General features: G+C 44.2%; 1 non-coding gene and 1 pseudogene across 1 annotated transcript; both read left to right on the top strand.

The window, feature by feature from the left end:
• Positions 1–2,222: 2,222 nt before the first annotated feature.
• LOC140189899 (uncharacterized) lies at positions 2,223–3,400 on the top strand (annotated as a pseudogene).
• Positions 3,401–17,620: 14,220 nt separating this feature from the next.
• trnae-cuc (transfer RNA glutamic acid (anticodon CUC)) lies at positions 17,621–17,692 on the top strand. The gene has a single exon. It is a non-coding gene; the product is annotated as a tRNA-Glu (tRNA).
• Positions 17,693–19,529: the final 1,837 nt, after the last annotated feature.

Raw genomic sequence — 19,529 nt, 5'->3', positions numbered from 1 at the left:
GAGAAATCCTACTACCCATCCCTTCATATTCAATGGTATTGCCATTGATTAGATCACCACCACTCCCCGTCAATCACCTTGTGTGGTGGGGGGGGGGGGGTCAGAGTCATTAGAAAGTCTCCAGGATCAGCCATGTGCTCTCTTTGGCGTTGTGGGACTTGACCAGAACTTCAAATATTACCAATGTTCCCTTTTTTTTTTCCCACAGCTGCACAGACCAACCACTGGTCTGAGCAGGAAGCTTTGACATGGCCTGAAAACTGTGCAGCAATATAAATTAACATTGTATGAAAGAAAATTCCTCCTGCGTGGTAACAAAGGGTACGTGCGTGGGAGCATTTCAGTTCCTGTGCTGCCACACTCCCAAGCAGCTTGGAGGGAACAGTGAACAATACTAATGAAGGGAGACAAACTGACCCTACTCCCAGATTGAAGGTGGGCAGAAATGGCCCATTCTGATACAGACTGTCACTCTGATGAAGACTGTCAGAGAATTTGATGGCCAGTCCAGATGCCCAGTTAGAAGAAAGGGTATGAACATAGAATTCTCCAACTTCCGGTAATTTCCTCCCCCTCTCTTCCTCTATCCCTATTTCACTCTACCCCCTCCCCCAGCTCCCTCATGGTTCCGCCTCCTTCTTCTACTACCCATTGTTTTCAGGGCTATGACGTCAATGCTTCCCCTCCCCCACCCCTTTGTCTTTCAAATTACTGGTCTTTCAACTGAAGCTACAAGCATTCTTCAAATCCTTCCCCATCTTTCATTCTTCAGTCCTGACGAAGGGTTCTGGCCCAAAACGTCGACTCATCATTTCTGACTGATGCTGCCCGACCTGCTGAGTTCATCCAGCGCACTGAAAGTGTTGCTTTGATCTTTTACAGCATCTGCAGATTATTTTGTGCCCAGTTAGAAGAGCTCTTTCCCCAACTTAGGTTGAACCTCACTGTAACAGTGTGATGTCAGAGTTCACCGGAGTGGAACAAAAATTACCAGAATCAGGTTTAATATCACCGACATATGTCATGAATTTTTTGTCTTTGTGGCAGCAGTACAACACAATACATAATAATAGAAAAAAACATTAAGTACAGTAAGTGTATGTATATAAAAAATAGTTAAATAAGTGGGCTAAAAATTGAAAAAGGTAAGTAGTGAGGTAGTTTTCATGGGTTCAATATCCATTCAGAAATCAGATGGCAGAGGGGAAGAAGCTGTTCCTGAATCACTGACTGTGTGCTTTCAGGGTCCTGTACCTCCTTCATGATGGTAGCAATGAGAACAAGGCATGACCTGGGTGATGCGGGTCCTTAATGATGAATGCCACCTTTTTGAGGCATCGCTCCTTGAAGATGTCCCGGAGGCCAGTGCCCGTGATGGAGCTGACCAAGTTTACAACTCCCTGCAGCTTATTTCGATCCTGTGCAGTGGCCCCACCTTTCCCATGCCAGACGGTGATGCAGCCGGGCAGAATGCTCTCTCCGGTACATCTGTAGAAATTTGCATGCGCCTTTGATAACATACCAAATCTCCTCAAACTCCTCATGAGATATAGCCGTTGTCCTACCTCATTTATAGCTGCATCAGTATGTTGGGTCTAGGTTAGGTCCTCAGAGATATTGACACCCAGGGATTTGAAATTGCTCACTCTCTCTCCACTTATGATCCCTCTGTGAGAATTGGGTGTGTTCCCTCGCCTTACCCTTTCTGAAGTCCACAGTTAGTTCTTTGGTCTTCCTGATGTCGTGCAAGGCTGTTGCTGCAGCACCACTCAACCAGCTGATCTGTCTCGCTCCTGTACGCCCTCTTCTCACCATCTGCAAGTCTGCCAACAATAGTTTTGTCATCTGAAATGCAATCCTTCACCCCGTGATGTAATTTGTAAATCTTTTTACAGATTCAAAGCGACAAAAAATTTCTGCAGGAGGAATCTCAAACACAACAACACGTCAGACTTGCTGTCTCTGTCAAGATATTTAAGGAGTGACCAGATTGTAACACCGACATATTCCTTATTGATCATTGGAGATGGACAGTATCTCATCCAGCTGGAAACGTGTTTTGTGTTTGAAATGAAGTTTTCTGTTGTAATCCAGTGAAATCGACTGGAACCAGGTACTGAAAGCACACCAGCATTTGTTCACAAGAGATCAGTCCTTCAACGGCACTGACTGTGCGAGGGATTCACTATGTCTGACATCTGACCTGATGCATTGCCAGGTAATTCATAGAGAACCGTTGGAAAGGATTCACTCACTCATCCCAACTGCAGACACACCAGCGAGTTCACACTGAGGAGAGGCCTTTCACTTGCTCAGATTGTGGGATGGGATTCACTCAATCATCTGACCTACAGAGACACCAGTCAGTTCATACTGGGGAGAGACCGTTCACCTGTTCTATGTGTGGGAAGGGATTCACTCGGTCATCCAACCTACAGAGACACCAGTTAGTTCACACTGGGGAAAGGCCGTTCACCTGTTTAGACTGTGGGAAGAGATTTACTCAGTCATCTCAGCTGAAGGTACATCAGCGGGTTCACACTGGGGAGAAGCCGTTCACCTGCTCAGACTGTGGGAAGGGGTTCACTCAGTCATCCCACCTGCATAAGCACCAGTCCGTTCACAATGGGGAGAGGCCGTTCACCTGTTCAGACTGTGGGAAGGGTTTCACTCAGTCATCGCAATTGAAAGTACATCAGCGAATTCACACTGGGGAGAAACCGTTCCTGTGCACAGACTGTGGGAAGGGATTCACTCAGTCATCCCACCTACTGGCTCACCAGTCAGTTCACACTGGAGAGAGGCCATACACCTGCCTAGAATGTGGGAAGGGATTCACTCACTCATCCAACCTACAGAGACACCAGCGAGTTCACACTGGGGAGAGGCCATTCCTCTGCTCAGACTGTGGGAAGAGATTCACTCAATCATTTAACCTGCTGACACATCAGTTAGTTCACACTGGGTAGGGGCCGTTCGCTGCTCAGACTGTGGGAAGGGATTCACTCGAAATCTCAAGTGAAGGTAAATCAGTGAGTTCACACTGGAAAGAAGCTGTTTACCTGCTCGGACTCTGGAAAGGGATTCACTAAGTCGCCTGGCCTACTGGCACACCAGCGAGTTCACACTGGGGAGAGACTGTTCACCTGTTCTGAATATGGGAAGGGATTCACTCGATCATCTCACCTTGTGGCACACTATTGGGTTCACACTGGGGAGAAAGTTTAAATAAGCTGCATGCTGGATACTTAATCAGTGTGGTTGCTGAATCCAGAGGGAAGATCAAAAGTGACTGTGTTGTCAAACTCAGCAATTATTGCTGCTCCTCACACCCGGTTCTGCACCCTGGTCACTGGGCACAGGAGGAGTTTCTTCTGTCAATGTTCACCTTTAATAGGACTGGAGTTTAATATTCTGGATCTGTGACGAATAAATCAGTTCTATTTTAAACCCTGTCTCAGGTGTTTAGTAAATCTACAGCACACCCAGTGTGCAGCAAGGAGTTCACTCAGCCTAGCTGTGTCTCTGCCAGAATTTCTGTTCCTCAACAGCCCGTTTTAATCCACTCCTGCTGTTCACCCATCGCTCTGCCGGTGCTGATGGCTTCCAAACAGAGGTTTCCCTTGTGTTCCCTGCGAGACTTTCTGCAGACTGAAGACGACGATGAGTTCTGGGCCAAGGAAGAACGACATAGGTGGTTAACCTCCTTTGTTCCCGGCTCGTTTCAGCATTTTGGGTCATTTTCACTGCTTCTAAAGGGTTGTTAGAATACACTACTGTCCTCTAAAGTCTGAAAGCAGAATGGGGAACTATTCATTGTATGTTCGGTGGAGCAGGGCCAGAAGCCAGAGATGGGTCAGCATAGGGCAGAGCTTGGGGCGCTGGACAGTGGTAGGGGTAACAGCAAGTGATGAGGACCAGGGAAATGGAGCAGGGCGTGTGGCAATGAGTGACAAAAGTAGCAACATTTGGGAGCTGATTGACAGAAGAAAACTTGGGTGGATTTTGACTGTTGACAGACAATGTATGTTGACGTTGTATTGCTTGTGGGAGCTTGCTGTGTTAAACTGTTAAGGAGCTGTTGTTGGAACTGCATGAAGTCTGGATCATATGGGAAGCTAAGGAGCTAATAGACAGGACATACGGGGAGGTTGTTACACCCAAATTGCAGCACACAGGTAACTGGATCATCAGGAGGGGGAAATGGGATAGGCAGCTAGAGTAGAGTACCCCTGTGGCCATTCCCCTCAACAACATATATTGTTGTTGAGAATGAATATTGTTGGGGGGTGATCTGCCAGAAGAAAGCCACAGCAGTCAAGTCTCTGGCTCTGACTGAGAATGGAAGGGGAGACGAAGAGGTGAGCTTCAGTGACAGGAATTCATTGGCTGGGGGAACAGAAAGGAGGTTCTGTGGTATGTTGCCTCCTGGGTGCCAGGGTCAGGGAAATCTCAGATCAGGACCACAGCAATTTTAACCGGGAGGGTGAATAGCCAATGGTCAGGATCCACATTGGTACCAATGACGTGAGTAGGAGAGGTGGAGAAGTCGTGCAAAGCGAGTTCAGGGAGTTAGGCAGTAAATTAGGGCATGGAGGGATATGAGTAGAAGGTAGGAGATTGGGTCTGAGAGAGAAACAGGTCAGTCATGATGAAACGGCGGAGCAGACTCAATGGGCCAAATTCTGCTCCTATATCTTACGGTCTTAAAGGACAGGACCTCTAGGGTTGTGATTTCAGGATTGCTCCCCTTTACATGTGCTAATGAGGCCAGAAATGGAAAGATCATACACTTATACACGTGGCTAAGGAATTGGTGCAGGATGGAGAGTGTCAGATTGCTGCATCATTGGGCTCTCTTCCAGGGCAGGTGGGACATTAACTGGAGGGGGACTAATATCCTAGCAAGAAGGTTTGCTAGTGTTGCACATGGAGGGAATGCAGGGAAGAGGTTAAACTGGAGTTGTAGGGGGACAGGAATCAGAGCACCAGAGCAGACAGTGGAGTGGTTGTAGAGAAAGATGTTGTTAAGCCTACATACAAAGTCAGGAGTCAAAAGGTCGAGCGTGCTGGGACTAATGTTCGGAACTATGTATATTTCACTGCAAAGATCATCATAGGAAAGGCAGATGAGCTTAGAGTATGGATCAACACGTGGAATTATGACACTGTAGCCATTAGTGAGACTTGGATGCAGGAGGGGCAGGACTGGCAGCTCAATGTTCCAGGGTTCTGTTGTTTAAGATGTGATAGAGCAGGAGGGATTAAAGGGGGAGGGTTAGCATTACTAGTCGGGGAAAATGTCACAGCAGTGCTCAGTCAGGGCAGACTGGAGAGCTCCTCTGGAGCAGCTTTATGGGTAGAATGAAAGAATAAGAAAGTTATAACCACCTTAATGGGATTATGTTATTGACCTACCAACAGTCTGTGGGATTTAGAGGAACAAATTTGTAGAGAGGTCGCAGACTGTTGCAAGAAACTTAAGGTTGTGATAGTAGGTGTTTTTAACTTTCCACATATTGACTGGGACTCTCATACTGTCAAAGGGCTGGAGAGGAAAAAGCTTTTCAAATGTGTTGGGGAAATGTTTCCTTATTCAATACATGGAGGTCCAAAGTGGAGAGAGTATGATATGAGACCTATTAGGGAATGAGACAGGGCAGGTGACAGGTGGGAGGCCCTCAAAAGTGAAATTTTGAGAATACAGATTTTGTATGTTCCTGTTAGAATAAAAGGCGAGGATAACAGGTTTAGAGAAGCTTGGTTTTCAAGAGATATTGAGGCTCTGGTTAAGAAAACAAATGAAAGTGCATAGCAGGCAAAGGCAGACAGGAACAAAGGAGGTACTTGAGTATAAGAAATGCAAGAGAACACTTAAGGAAATTGGGAGTGGGTGCCAAAGGAAGACATGAGGTTCCAGTAGCAGACAAGGTGAAGGTGAATCCTGAGGGCTTCTATAGATATAATAAGAGTAAAAGGACAGCAAGGGACAAAATTGGTCCTTTGGAAGATCAGAGCAGTAAACTATGCATGGAGCCAAAAGAGATGGAGATCTTAAATGGAATCTTTGCATCTGTACTTACTCAGGAGGCAGGTCTAAGTTCAGGTCAATGGGACTAGGCAGATTAATGGTTCACCATGGACTAGATGGGTCAAAAGGCCTGTTTCTGTGCTGTAGTGTTCTATGACTTGTTGGATCTGGTGATTTTTTGATCCACAGGTTCATTTAGGAGTCACAGAATGAGCTGAAAACGTGAATAAATTTGTCTTGGGCTTCTAGCCTGGTACAGGTATCAATTTTCACCAACGTTTCGCAGTTGAACTCTGCCATCTTCATCAGGGATGATGCCTAGGCATGTCTAATCCAGTGGTATATATACCCCCGTTGTCAAATATGCCACTGGACTAGACGTGCCTAGGCATTATCTCTGATGAAGATGGCAGAGTTTGTCATCGAATCATCAGTTAAAATTGATACCTTTACCAGGCTGGAAGCCCAAGAAGAGTTCATGCATCAGATACACCGGGAAAGCGCTCGAAACTTTTTCAGTTGAATACTTGTCACTTCACGATCATTTATTGAAAGCTGAAACAAAGAAACAGGCACAAACCACCTGAAACTAAAGAACTGAGAACAAAAACAAGCTGCACACACAAGCTACACACTTTTTTCCATGGATACTGCCTGGCCTGCTGAGTTCCTCCAGCATTTTGGGTGCGTTGCTCGGATTTCCAGCACCTGCAGACTTTCTCTCATTTGTGAGCAAAGACAAGCTGACGATTTTTGCAGAAACCGATACTGTTACACCGATATAAAAGCAAATTCCTGAGATAAGTGAGGGCCTATAGAAGGACACACTGAAAGATGATAAATGATGTAACTGTTATATCGTTTTACCACCAATAGGTGGAGTCTAACATCACAAATTGTGAAATACAAATTATTTGTAGTGAAACTAAACATTGTCTTGCTGAAAACACATTAACTCATCTAATACTTTTAAAAAAAAACACCCCCTCCCCTTGATTCTAAATCACACATTTAGAATCATTACATCTGAAAATTCAGAGGCAGAAAAACTTAAACTACTTCAGTTCAGTTGAATAATATCAAAGCATAGCATCACGTCATGATTGGACACATCAGGCATACTTAACCAAGTTTGGATTATTCGGTGATGATCACTTGGAGTCTCACACCACTTGTCTTAATCTGGTGTAATTTTAGCTCACTTGCAGTGGCTGGCATGTATCCACTTACTTTTACCTTCTACTTTGACTGCCAGTTTGTAATTAGCAGAACTTAGGAAGGACCTTCCCACCAAGCTCCCAGGGGCTCCTGTGTGGTTTCTTGACCAAGACCCACTCTCCAGAAAACAGGGTCCTCCTTCCGATAGACCACTCCAAGCAGCAGAAAACTGTTGAGAAGCAGACTGAACAACTTGGGTTAGTTTCACACAATAATCAACTGAACTATCTGCCATAATGTGTACATCAGCCTCTCTGAGACCAAGAGCTTCTGGTAGTGATATAGGTCACCCTGTTACTACTCCATATGGACTCAGTTTTGTTTTCCAGTTTGGGGTTGCTCTGATGCTACTTAAAACCAGAGGAAGAGCTTGTAGACCACGGTATGCCTTCCTCGTGATAGTGCAATCAAGAGATCATCAATATATTGTATAATAGTTGAGTCAGTGCCTGGAAAGTCCCTTAGATGTTGTCTCAAGGACCACGTGGTAGACAGTGGGACTAATGTGAAGACCCTGTGGTAGCGTCATTCACTGATACTGTTGACCATCAACTGTAAAAGCCAACCAGGGTTGACATTCAGACCAACGGTACCAACCAGAAACTATTGGCCATAGCAATAACTGAACCACTTATAAAACGGGCTCAGGGTGTTGAAGATAGTGATGGATCTGCCACCAGAGGGATTAACCTGACAATACATTGGCTGGCATTCCTGTAGTCCACCGTTAGTCTCCAAGTGCCACTCGTCATCTTGACAGGGCAGACTGGTCTGTGTGCCTTGACAAGAATCCCTCGTTTCTCCAGTTGATTGACAATGCGTATGATGCCTTCTATAGATGATCTACTTAGAGGATATGGCTTAGTACTAGGCGCTATCTTCCCAGTAAACTTAACAGGATCCATTTCCAGCAGGCCACAGTCATTTTTGTCTTGTGACCATAGGGGATGATAAGTTAATTCAGATTTTTCCAAATGCATGAGATTCTAGATAACTGTACACTCCATGATTTCAAGAGTAGAGTTTAAAGTCAAAATCACATCTGTTCCAAGAAGAGGTTGTGAGATATCTCCCACCCAAAATTGTATCTCTTGTAGGTGAGGACCCAATTATATGTCAACTAGTCTGCTTTTGATGACATCAATTCTCTGTCCTCCAGCACCATATGAATATTTACAGATGCTAGTCAATGGCACATTGCATTTTGGGGCAATAGCCTTGGTTATATATGTTAGTTCTACTCCTGTGTCAGTAAGAATTCGATGTGTTCATATCCAACCAGCAAATTAATGTACACGCCATTTGATTTTTGCTCTATCAAGACAAACAAGGGCTGTAAGGAAGGGCAAAGTCATTCTGAGACCTTGACCATATGTCCACATCAGAAATTGTAGTTTGAAATTGTGCCATTAGATGAAAGTTTCCCATTCTTTGTGAGATAGGGGGTTGACCTTGTCATTGAATCGGGTGGTTGAATCTGTGGTCGAACATGGTGCTCGGTTTGAATTGTTGGTGAAGTTGCTGTTGTTGAGGCTGTGGTTGAATCTTTGGCTGAAATTGTTGTTCTGGTTGAATTTGTGATTGAGTTGGTTTCTTATACCAAAGAGTTTCGGTCCAATGTCCTTTTTTACCTCATAGAAACATAGAAACATAGAAAATAGGTGCAGGAGTAGGCCATTTGGCCCTTCGAGCCTGCACTGCCATTTATTATGATCATGGCTGATCATCCAACTCAGAACCCCGCCCCAGCCTTCCCTCCATATCCCCTGATCCCTTTAGCCACAAGGGCCATATCTAACTCCCTCTTAAATATAGCCAATGAACTGGCCTCAACTGTTTCCTGTGGCAGAGAATTCCACAGATTCACCACTCTCTGTGTGAAGTAGTTTTTCCTAATCTCGGTCCTAAAAGGCTTCCCCTCTATCCTCAAACTGTGGCCCCTCGTTCTGGACTTCCCCAACAACGGGAACAATCTTCCTGCATCTAGCCTGTCCAATCCCTTTAGGATCTTATACGTTTCAATCAGATCCCCCCTCAATCTTCTAAATTCCAATGAGTACAAGCCCAGTTCATCCAGTCTTTCATCATATGAAAGTCCTGCCATCCCAGGAATCAATCTGGTGAACCTTCTTTGTACTCCCTCTATGGCAAGGATGTCTTTCCTCAGATTAGGGGACCAAAACTGCACACAATACTCCAGGTGTGGTCTCACCAAGGCCTTGTACAACTGCAGTAGTACCTCCCTGCTCCTGTACTCGAATCCTCTCGCTATAAATGCCAGCATACCATTCGCCTTTTTCACCGCCTGCTGTACCTGCATGCCCACTTTCAATGACTGGTGTATAATGACACCCAGGTCTCGTTGCACCTCCCCTTTTCCTAATCACCATATTATTTTATTACTTTGGGGTTGTGGCCCAGAATGAGATTGTTCTGGTCATTCAGTGTAGACAGTCGGTTCATCTGTACTAATCTTATTCGGACTTCGATATCTCTCTTCACTTGTTTGGCAGTCTGCACCAGATCATTGGAGGAAATAGCAGTTTCACTCCAATTCGCTTTCATTACCCTCACCATTTTGGCAACATCTGGTTTCAAACCACCCATGAAGGCCGTCTTGAGAGGGCCATATGTGGATCCTTATATATTATAATCACTCATTCCTTGAACTTCTGAGTAATTGATTCAAACTATCCAATAACGATCTTCATATTCAGAAACATACTCTGAAGTCTCATTTGCAATCAAACACTTTCCTCCGCTCAATCTGTGTGGGATTGTTCTTCCAACCATTTCCTAAATGCATCTTGACCAGCTTGTAAATACTGTTTATCTTCTCTGATACTTTATACTGTATTGTCGCCAAACAATTGATACTAGAATGTACAATCATCACAGTGATATTTGATTCTGCACTTCCTGCTCCCTGGAGTACAAATCGATAGTAAATATTAAAAATTTAAATTATAAATCATAAATAGAAAATAGAAAATGGAAAGTAAGGTAGTGCAAAAAAACCGAGAGGCAGGTCTGGATATTTGGAGGGTACGGTCCAGACCCGGGTCAGGATCCATTCAGCAGTCTTATCACAATTGGAAAGAAGCTGTTCCCAAATCTGGCCGTATGAGTCTTCAAGCTCCTGAGCCTTCTCCCGGAGGGAAGAGGGATGAAAAGTGTCTTGGCTGGGTGGATCGTGTCCTTGATTATCCTGACAGCACTGCTCCGACAGCGTGCGGTGTAAAGTGAGTCCAAGGTCGGAAGATTGGTTTGTGCGATGTGCTGCGCCGTGTTCACAATCTTCTGCAGCTTCTTTCGGTCTTGGACAGGGCAACTTCCATACCAGGTTGTGATGCACCCTAGAAAAATGCTTTCTGCAGTGCAGCTATAAAAATTAGTGAGGGTCTTAGGGGACAGGCCAAATTTCTTTAGTTTTCTCAGGAAGTAAAGGCACTGGTGGGTCTTCTTGGCAGTGGACTCTGTTTGGTTGGACCAAGTCAGGTCATTTGTGATATTGACCCTGAGGAACTTAAAGCTAACTATCTTCAACTCACTATGTCAACTGGTTTATTTACCCTCCCACTGGACTCGTATGTCAACTTGGCTCTATAGCTGACTTGGCTAATAGCCACATGACTCAGAGGTGAGAGGAACACTTTTCATAACCAACATATGTCAAGGGTTGTTATGATTTGGGTTTCAACCAAACTGGAAAGTTGGAGGGTTCCAATTAATGGAACCTTGATTTGAGTGAATGCTGTGTAAGTGCTGCCCATACAAAATTACCGGTTCCCAAAAGATGACAAATTATGCACCAGCATAAAATTATAAAGAATATTTATAACACTTACCAATTTCACCTTTATCGAGTAGTTATTAAGAGAAAGAAAAAAATAAACAAAAGGGCCCATTACAATTCAACCATCTAAATGTGCACATCACTTTTGGAACTCGTCTCTTCTGAAAGCTGGGTATAACCATTACTCACGGCGCTGAACTCACCAGTCACAGGTAGAGCCTCCCACCTTAGACTCCTTCGTCTCATGAAGCACTCCTTGCAATCGTGCCTTCCTGTTGGATTAAATCCTACGGGTGTCTCTCCTGATCTTCTCTTTACTGCATCTCCCATCAAAAAGACCAAAAATCCCATCAGTGCCCATCACAAGTCTCTCTCCACCCAGCTCTCTCTAGAACCTTCTCCCGATCCTACCGTCTTGATTGGCTGACACAACATTCCTGAGTTGAACAACATAGCCCTTTATCTTCAGTCAAAAGCAAAACATTCTGCCAGCAGGACACACTGCTTTCACAGAGAGCTACTAAAATGAAATACCTTCCAGCATAGCAGTAAAAATCTTAACCAAATTATTATGTTAGCATGGTAGCTAAAATTTGAATGCCATTATATTGATGCAATTTGTACATATTCTTAATTTGTTGAATTTCAGCCCAATTTTTCAAGCTTCCTTTTTTTTAGGATGTGGAACTTCCCTGTACCATTTATCATATTTTTCCAGATCTAGTGGTTGGTGACAAATGACCTGTTTCCTTCCACACTTTCCATCATCGGTCTTGGTTGTTTTCAGTCTTAAGTTTTTGCTTAAGAGGCAAATTTAGCCATGGCTACCAGACCAATTGCCTCATTACTGTCATCATCACTTGATCCACTAGAGGACTCTGTTGAGTCATTATCACATTGCAGTTCCGTGGAGTTCCCAAGGCGTCGCTGTTTCTGGGGTCTATTCTGTGTTGGCTGGCTTTCAACATGATTGACATCATTGCTAACACTACCCACTGGGTTTGGCTGCCTGTGCAGCACAAATTTGTGTCATTTCTCTTTGCCACTCTGAACAAAGCTATTTGCATGATGTCTTTTTGCCCGTTCCATTAATGCAGAAATCTGTATTTTTGATAATTTATTATCTTTCATCATATTTCATTGGGAGTTTGAAGAGATTTGGTTTGTCACCTAAAACACTCGAAAACTTCTGTAACTCGAAAAATGCTCTGTGGAGAGCATTTAGACAGGCTTCATCATTGTCTGGCATGTGTGTGTGTGTGTGGGGGGGGGGGGAGGGTGGCTACTGCACAATGCCGAAAGAAGCTGCAGAAAATTGTAAAATTAGTCAGCTCCATCTTGGGTACTAGCCTCTGTAGTATCCAAGACATCTTCAAGGAGCGGTGTCTCAGAAAGGTGGTGACCATCATTAAGGACCCCCATCACCCAAGACATACCCTCTTCTCATTGTTATCATCAGGAAGGAGGTACAGGAGCCTGACAGCACGCACTCAGTGATTCAGAAACAGCTTCTTCCCCTCTGCCATCTGATTTCTGAATGGACATTGAACCCATGAACACTAATTCACTTCTTTATATATATTATTTCTGTTTTGCACTATTTTTAATCAAACTATTTAATGTGCATATAAGCAACACACATCAAAGTTGCTGGTGAACGCAGCAGGACAGGCAGCAACTTTGATGTGTGTTGCTTGAATTTCCAGCATTTGAAGAATTCCTCATGTTTACGTCATATACATATATATCCTTACTGTAATATATCCTTACTGATTTACTTATTTATTTTTTTCCTTCTATATTATCAGATGTTGCATTGAACTGCTGCTGCTAAGTTAACAAATTTTATGACACATGCCGGTGACATTAAACCTGGTTCTGATTTTTTAATTCTGCTTTTTTTTGCATGTTACGCATTTTTTTCTTTTTCATCCAATTGATTTTCTAAATCAACACATTCACGTTTTAAATTTTCGATCTGGACATGCAACTTAATGCACTCGCGCCTTTGCAGCTTCATTAAGGCTGCTCGTGTCCATGCTGTTTTTCAGTTCCTGACCACGTCTCTTTGTTCTTACGAACTAACACTTCAACATCACTTATACAACAGTCTTCACCAGACTTAGAGTCAATAGCGCATCTCTTCCATATCTCTTACCAACGGTTTCAAGTTTATATGCATCACTTAAGTAAGGGTTTAACGTTTCATTTAACTTTGCCCTCTCAGCTGGCAATTTGAGCGACCTGCCAATCTGTTTCAAAGCTTTGGCCGTTGTATTAATTTTGATCTTAAGGAATACTCTTCACTTTTGGATGTCAAAAAAATCTCACAACCCTGTTGTGTCTATAATATCAGTTTTCCACCAAGCGAACATCCATCCGATATCTTGAAACTTTTGTCAGCCTCTTGTCCAACAACTCACACAACTCTGTTCTGCATATATCAGGCTCCGGGTTTCTGATAATTTATACCAGCCCCACATAGGTTGTACAACAATGAAAAAATCCATCAGAATCCATCTCCCAGTCTCTGTTCACTCTTAACCTCCCTTTAAACGACGGACTGAAGATATCTATTCTCAGATAATTAAGGCAACAGAGGAACATAGGAAACTTACAGCACAATACAGGCCCTTCAGCCCACAAAGCTGTGCCGAACATGTCCCTACCTTAGAACTACCTAGAGTTACCCATAGCCCTCTATTATTCTAAGCTCCATGTAGCCGTCCAGGAGTCTCTTAAAAGACCCTATCATTTCCACCTCCACCACCACTGCCGGCAGCCCATTCCATGCACTCACCACTCTCTGTGTAAAAAAATTTACCCCTGACATCTCCTCCATACCTACTTACAAGCACCTTAAAACTATGCCCTCACTTGCTAGCCATTTCAGCTCTGGGGAAAAGCCTCTGACTATCCACACAATCAATGCCTCTCATTATCTTGTACACCTCTATCAGGTCACCTCTCATCCTCTGTCGCTCCAAGGAGAGAAGGCCGAGTTCACTCAACCTATTCTCATAAGGCATGCTCCCCAATCCAGGCAACATCCTTGTAAATCTCCTCTGCACCCTTTCTATGGTTTCCACGTCCTTCCTGTAGTGAGGCGACCAGAATTGAGCACAGTACTCCAAATGGGGTCTTTATATACCTGCAACATTACCAAGGTCTTTTATAGATGCAACATTACTCTCAGCTCTTAAACTCAATCCCATGGTTGATGAAGGCCAATGCACCGTATGCCTTCTTAAGCACAGAGTCAACCTGGTAGCAGCTTTGAGTGTCCTATGGACTCGCACCCGAAGTTCGCTCTGATCCTCCACACTGCCAAGAGTCTTACCATTAATACTATATTCTGCCATCATATTTGACCTACCAAAATGAAAAAATGAACCACCTCACACCATCTGGATTGAACTCCATCTGCCACTTCTCAGCCCAGTTTTGCATCCTATCAATGTCCCACTGTAACCTCTGACAGCCCTCCACACTATCCACAACACCCCCAACCTTTGTGTCATCGGGAAATTTACTAACCCATCCTTCCACTTCCTCATCCAGGTCATTTATAAAAATCACAAAGAGTAGGGGTCCCAGAACAGATCCCTGAAGCACACTATGGGTTCTCTATTTCCTGAGGAGACTGAGGTCCTTTAACATCTGCCGGACGATGCTGAGTTTGTCCTACGTGTCTGTGGTGGCCAGTGCTATCATGTTTGCTGTTGTGTGCTGGGGCAGCAGGCTGAGGGTAGCAGACACCAACAGAATCAACAAACTCATTTGTAAGGCCAGTGATGTTGTGGGGATGGAACTGGACTCTCTGACGGTGGTGTCTGAAAAGAGGATGCTGTCCAAGCTGCATGCCATCTTGGACAATGTCTCCCATCCACTACATAATGTACTGGTTGGGCACAGGAGTACATTCAGCCAGAGACTCATTCCACCGAGATGCAACACAGAGCGTCATAGGAAGTCATTCCTGCATATGGCCATCAAACTTTACAACTCCTCCCTTGGAGGGTCAGACACCCTGAGCCAATAGGCTGGTCCTGGACTTATTTCCTGACATAATTTACATAATACTATTTAACTATTTATGGTTTTATTACTATTTATTATTTATGATGCTACTGTAACGAAAACCAATTTCCCCCGGGATTAATAAAGTATGACTATGACATGCAGAATATGACCCGTCTACAACCACTCTTTGCCTGGAATGAGGGAACATCTTACCTCCCAGCTGCACAATTGAAACTTCCTTTCTCAGTCCAGTTTTTCTTCAAGTAATCATCCCATGTTTGGGCACCAGATTGTTAGATCTGTTTACTTTCTGATCCCTAAGGTTCTTCCTGAGGTCAGAAATGTCTTAATCCTAATGGTTGCTTATTTCAGAGTCCAAATAAACAGACAAATACTAAGTAAAACTAAATAAAGAGCTGAGAAACATTGCTGCGAGGTGACTGTGAAGTTAAAAGAATAAAGAAGATGACACATATGAAAAATCCATCACTTTTATAGATAAGAAATTCCTTAGATAAGATTGAACTAGTTGATAGGTTACATGAAACAATTACATCACCTAATACTTTGCCAATGAAGAAAGAGATAGGTGATAAACCCAGGACCCTTCAGTCCTGATGAAGGGTCTCAGCCTGAAACGTCGACTCTTTTCCATAGGTTTTGCCAGGCCTGCTGAATTCCTCCAGTATTTTGTGTCTGTTGCCAATAGCTGCTATACCGCTTTCTGCCAGTGGGTGGGGATGAACCACCATGTACTGTGAAAAATACATGAGTTTGTTAAAAACTGCAAATCTTATAGAAAGTATTATTTTTAAAGAATGGTTTCCAACAAGGGGGAGGGCATTTCCAGTGATGGACTTGGATGTATCCGTCACTTTTTGTAGAATTCTCCATTCCTGGGAATTGGTGTTTCCATTCCAGGTTGCCGTGCAACCAGTCAGGGTACTCTCCGCTGTGCATCTATACAAGTAAGTCGAAGTTTTAGATGACATGCCAATAATACGCCAAGTTCTAAGTGGAGCCACTGTTGTACCACCTTTGTAGTAGCATTGACATGCTAGTCCCAGGCCAGATCCTCTGAAATGATAACGTCAAGGAATTTAAAGTTACAGGGACTCTCCACCTCTGATTCCCTGATGATTGGCTCATGGACCTCTGGTTTCCACATTCTGTGGTCAATGATCAGCTCTTTGGTTTTGTTGATGCAGCACTGTTCAACCAGAGTTTCAATCTCCCTCCCGCTGCTAATTCGTCACTGCCTTTGATCTAACCACAGTGATGTCATCAGCAAACTTAAAATGGCGTGGGAGTTTCACTGCGCCCCACAATCCTATGTGTAGAGCGAATAGAACAGGGGCTAAGCACAGAGCCTGGTGGTGCAGCTGAGCTGATAGTGATTGTGGAGGACATGTTGTTGACATTGTTGACATTGAATGCAAAGTCCTTGACTGTGGAAGAGAAATAATAATTACAAATGAGGGAGAAACTGACATTAAAATAAGCAAAATAGAAGAATGTAAGTTAGATACTGCTTCTCAGAAATGTGAAAAGCAGAGTGATAGTATAGTAATAACAGAGGCCCAACACATCCATGGCGCTAGCCAGGCGTCAGAGAACATTTCGGGAGTGCAGTGTCATGTGTTTCACTGGAACGGGGCTGCACGAGGACACACTCGATCAAAACTTCTCCATGGACGGCTTCCAGACCATTCCGGCTGACCGGAAGTGCACCGAGAGCGGTAAGCATAAAGGAGTTGGGTGCTTACTGCTCTGGTTAACAATGGATGGTGCAATCCGGGTCATATTACCATCGAGCAACATGTTTGTAGACTGGATATTGAACTTCTTGCTGTTGGACTCTGGCCATATTCCACCAAGATACAACACTGGGCAGCACGGGAGGTTGCTCCTGCCTGTGGCCATCGAACTTGCAGCTCCTCCCGTGAAGGGTCAGACACCCTGAGCCAATAGGCTGGTCCTGGAGTTATTTCCATCTGGCATAGTTTGCTTTTTGTTGTTTGATTGTTTGTGGTTTTTTGTATTGCTATACTTATGCTCTATTCTTGGTTGGAGCGGCTGTAACGAAACCCAATTTCCCTCGGGATCAATAAAGTATATCTATCTATCTATCTATCTATCTACACTGACCAAGATCATCTAAGCTTCTCCCATTTGGCCCATATCAGTCCAACCCTTCACTATCCACATAACAAACCAGGTGTAATTTTACATTCTGTTATTGTACAAGCCTCAACCAATTCCACTATCTGCTTGTTCTATATCCCCACCACCCTCTGCATGAATATGTTGGTCCCTCATGTTGTTTAAAATCTCACCTTAAATCTCTGTCCTCTAGATCTGTTCCCTATTTGCTAAGAAAGAAAGTTTACTTTCACCATATCTGTCACACTCATGAATTGAATACCTCAATTTTAAAAACCCAAGGCATGTGTCAGGATGTGCTTGGAGTGTTGTAAGAAATTTTGGGCCTCTCATCAAAGAAAAGATATGCAGGCAATATAGAAAGTATCCAGAGTAGGGTCACGATAGTTTCCCTGGGGGTCTAGTGGTTAAGATTCGGCACTCTCACTGCCACGGCCCGGGTTCGATTCCCGGTCAGGGAATTAGAATTTTGTAAGAGTAAGAGTTCGGCATGGACTAGAAGGGCCGAGCTGACCTGTTTCCGTGCTGTAATGGTTATATGGCTATACAGAAAATGGTCCCAAGAATGAAAGGGTTAACATATCAGGAGCAGTTGATGACTCTGGGCTAGTACTCACGAGGGATTAGAAGAATGGGGCTGGGGATCTCATTGAAACCTATCAAGTATTGAAAAGCGTAGATGGAGTAGACATGGAGGGGATGTTTCCTACAGCGGGGTAGTCCAGGACCAGAGGGTACAGCCTCAGAATAGAATGCTGCATAGAAATGAGGACAAATGTCTTTAGCCAGAGGGAGCTGACTCCATGGAATTCAATGCCAAAGGCGAAGAAGGCCACATGGGGAGCACTGGATACAGTATTTGACCTCAATAGGCTTTCCCATGAGGTTCTGCCTCTAGTGGAATGACTCTTTGGGGTCCTGAATGGAGGTGAATGGGCTGGTGTAGCATATGTCCCACTTGCAGGGAGAAGTGCCAGGAGGGAGATCAGCAAAGAGAGATGAATGTACAAGGGAGTCACGGAGAGAACGTTCCCTGCAGGAAGCAGAGTGTGAGGTGGAGGGAAAGATGTGTTTAGCTGTGGGATGTCTTTGAAGATGGCAGAACGGATGGAGAATGAAGTGCTGGATATGAATGGGGTGGTAAATAAGGACAAGGGGAACTCTATCTCTGTTATGGCAGCAGGAAGATGGGGTGAGAGCAGATATCTGGGAAATGGAGGAGATGCGGGAGAGAAGAATCAATGAGAGAGGAAGGGAAACCCCATACTTTACAGGAGGAGAACATCTCTGATGCTCTGGAAAGGAAACCCTCATGTTGGGAACAGATACGGCAGAGACGATGGAACTAAGAAAAGGGAATTTCATTTTTGTGGGTGACAGGGTGCAAAGAAATACAGTTGTGAGAGACAGAAAGTTTATAAAAAGATATCCCGAGTGGAGGCAGAGAGACCAAGAAAGAGCATAGAAACAGAGTTAGGCCATTTGGCCCATCGAGACTGCTCTGCCTGATCCAATTTCCCTCTCAGCTGCATTCTCCTCCCTTCTCCTCATAACATTTCAAGCCTTGACTGAAGAAGAATCTATCAACCTCTGCCTTAAATACACCCAATGATCTGGTCTCCATGGCCACATATGGCAATGAATTCCACAGAATCACCACTCTCTGGTGAAAAAAATTCCTCCTCATCTCCATTCTTAATGGACAACACTCTATCCTGAGGCTGTGCCCTCTGGTCCTAGACTCCCTCACCACAGGAAACATCGTCTCCACATCCACTCTATCGAGGCCTAAATTCTAGCTAGTAAGACCCAGAGGTATCAATTGCTCCTCATACAATAAGCCTTTCATTCCCAGAATCATTCTGGTGAACCTCTTCTGAACTGTACCCAAAGTCAACACATTCTTTTCTTAAATACAGGGACCATAATTGCTCACAGTACTCCAAGTGTACTCCTTTAGGGAATCCTATAAGACTGTAAGACCAGAAGATATAAGAGCAGAGTTAGACCATTTGGCCCATCGAGTCTGCTCCTATATTTCATCATGGCTGATCTCTGAGCCTCTGAGGAAAGCCACTGCTACAACTTGCAAATTGGTCATCTCTGAGGCTGAAGTATGCAGATGTTTCCAATGAGTGGACAAGCAAGGCTGCGGGACCGGACAGAATCCCAGGGAAAATACTCAGGATGTGCACAGCACAACTGGCGGGTGTGTTTATAGACATTTTTAACCTCACCCTTTCCCAGTGTAGAGTACCCTCCTGCTTCAAATTATCCACCATTGTCCCTGTACCAAAA

The sequence above is a fragment of the Mobula birostris genome, chromosome 29 (assembly GCF_030028105.1).
Source record: "Mobula birostris isolate sMobBir1 chromosome 29, sMobBir1.hap1, whole genome shotgun sequence".
NCBI lineage: Eukaryota > Metazoa > Chordata > Chondrichthyes > Myliobatiformes > Myliobatidae > Mobula > Mobula birostris.
This window is presented reverse-complemented; position numbering and strand designations above follow the sequence as displayed.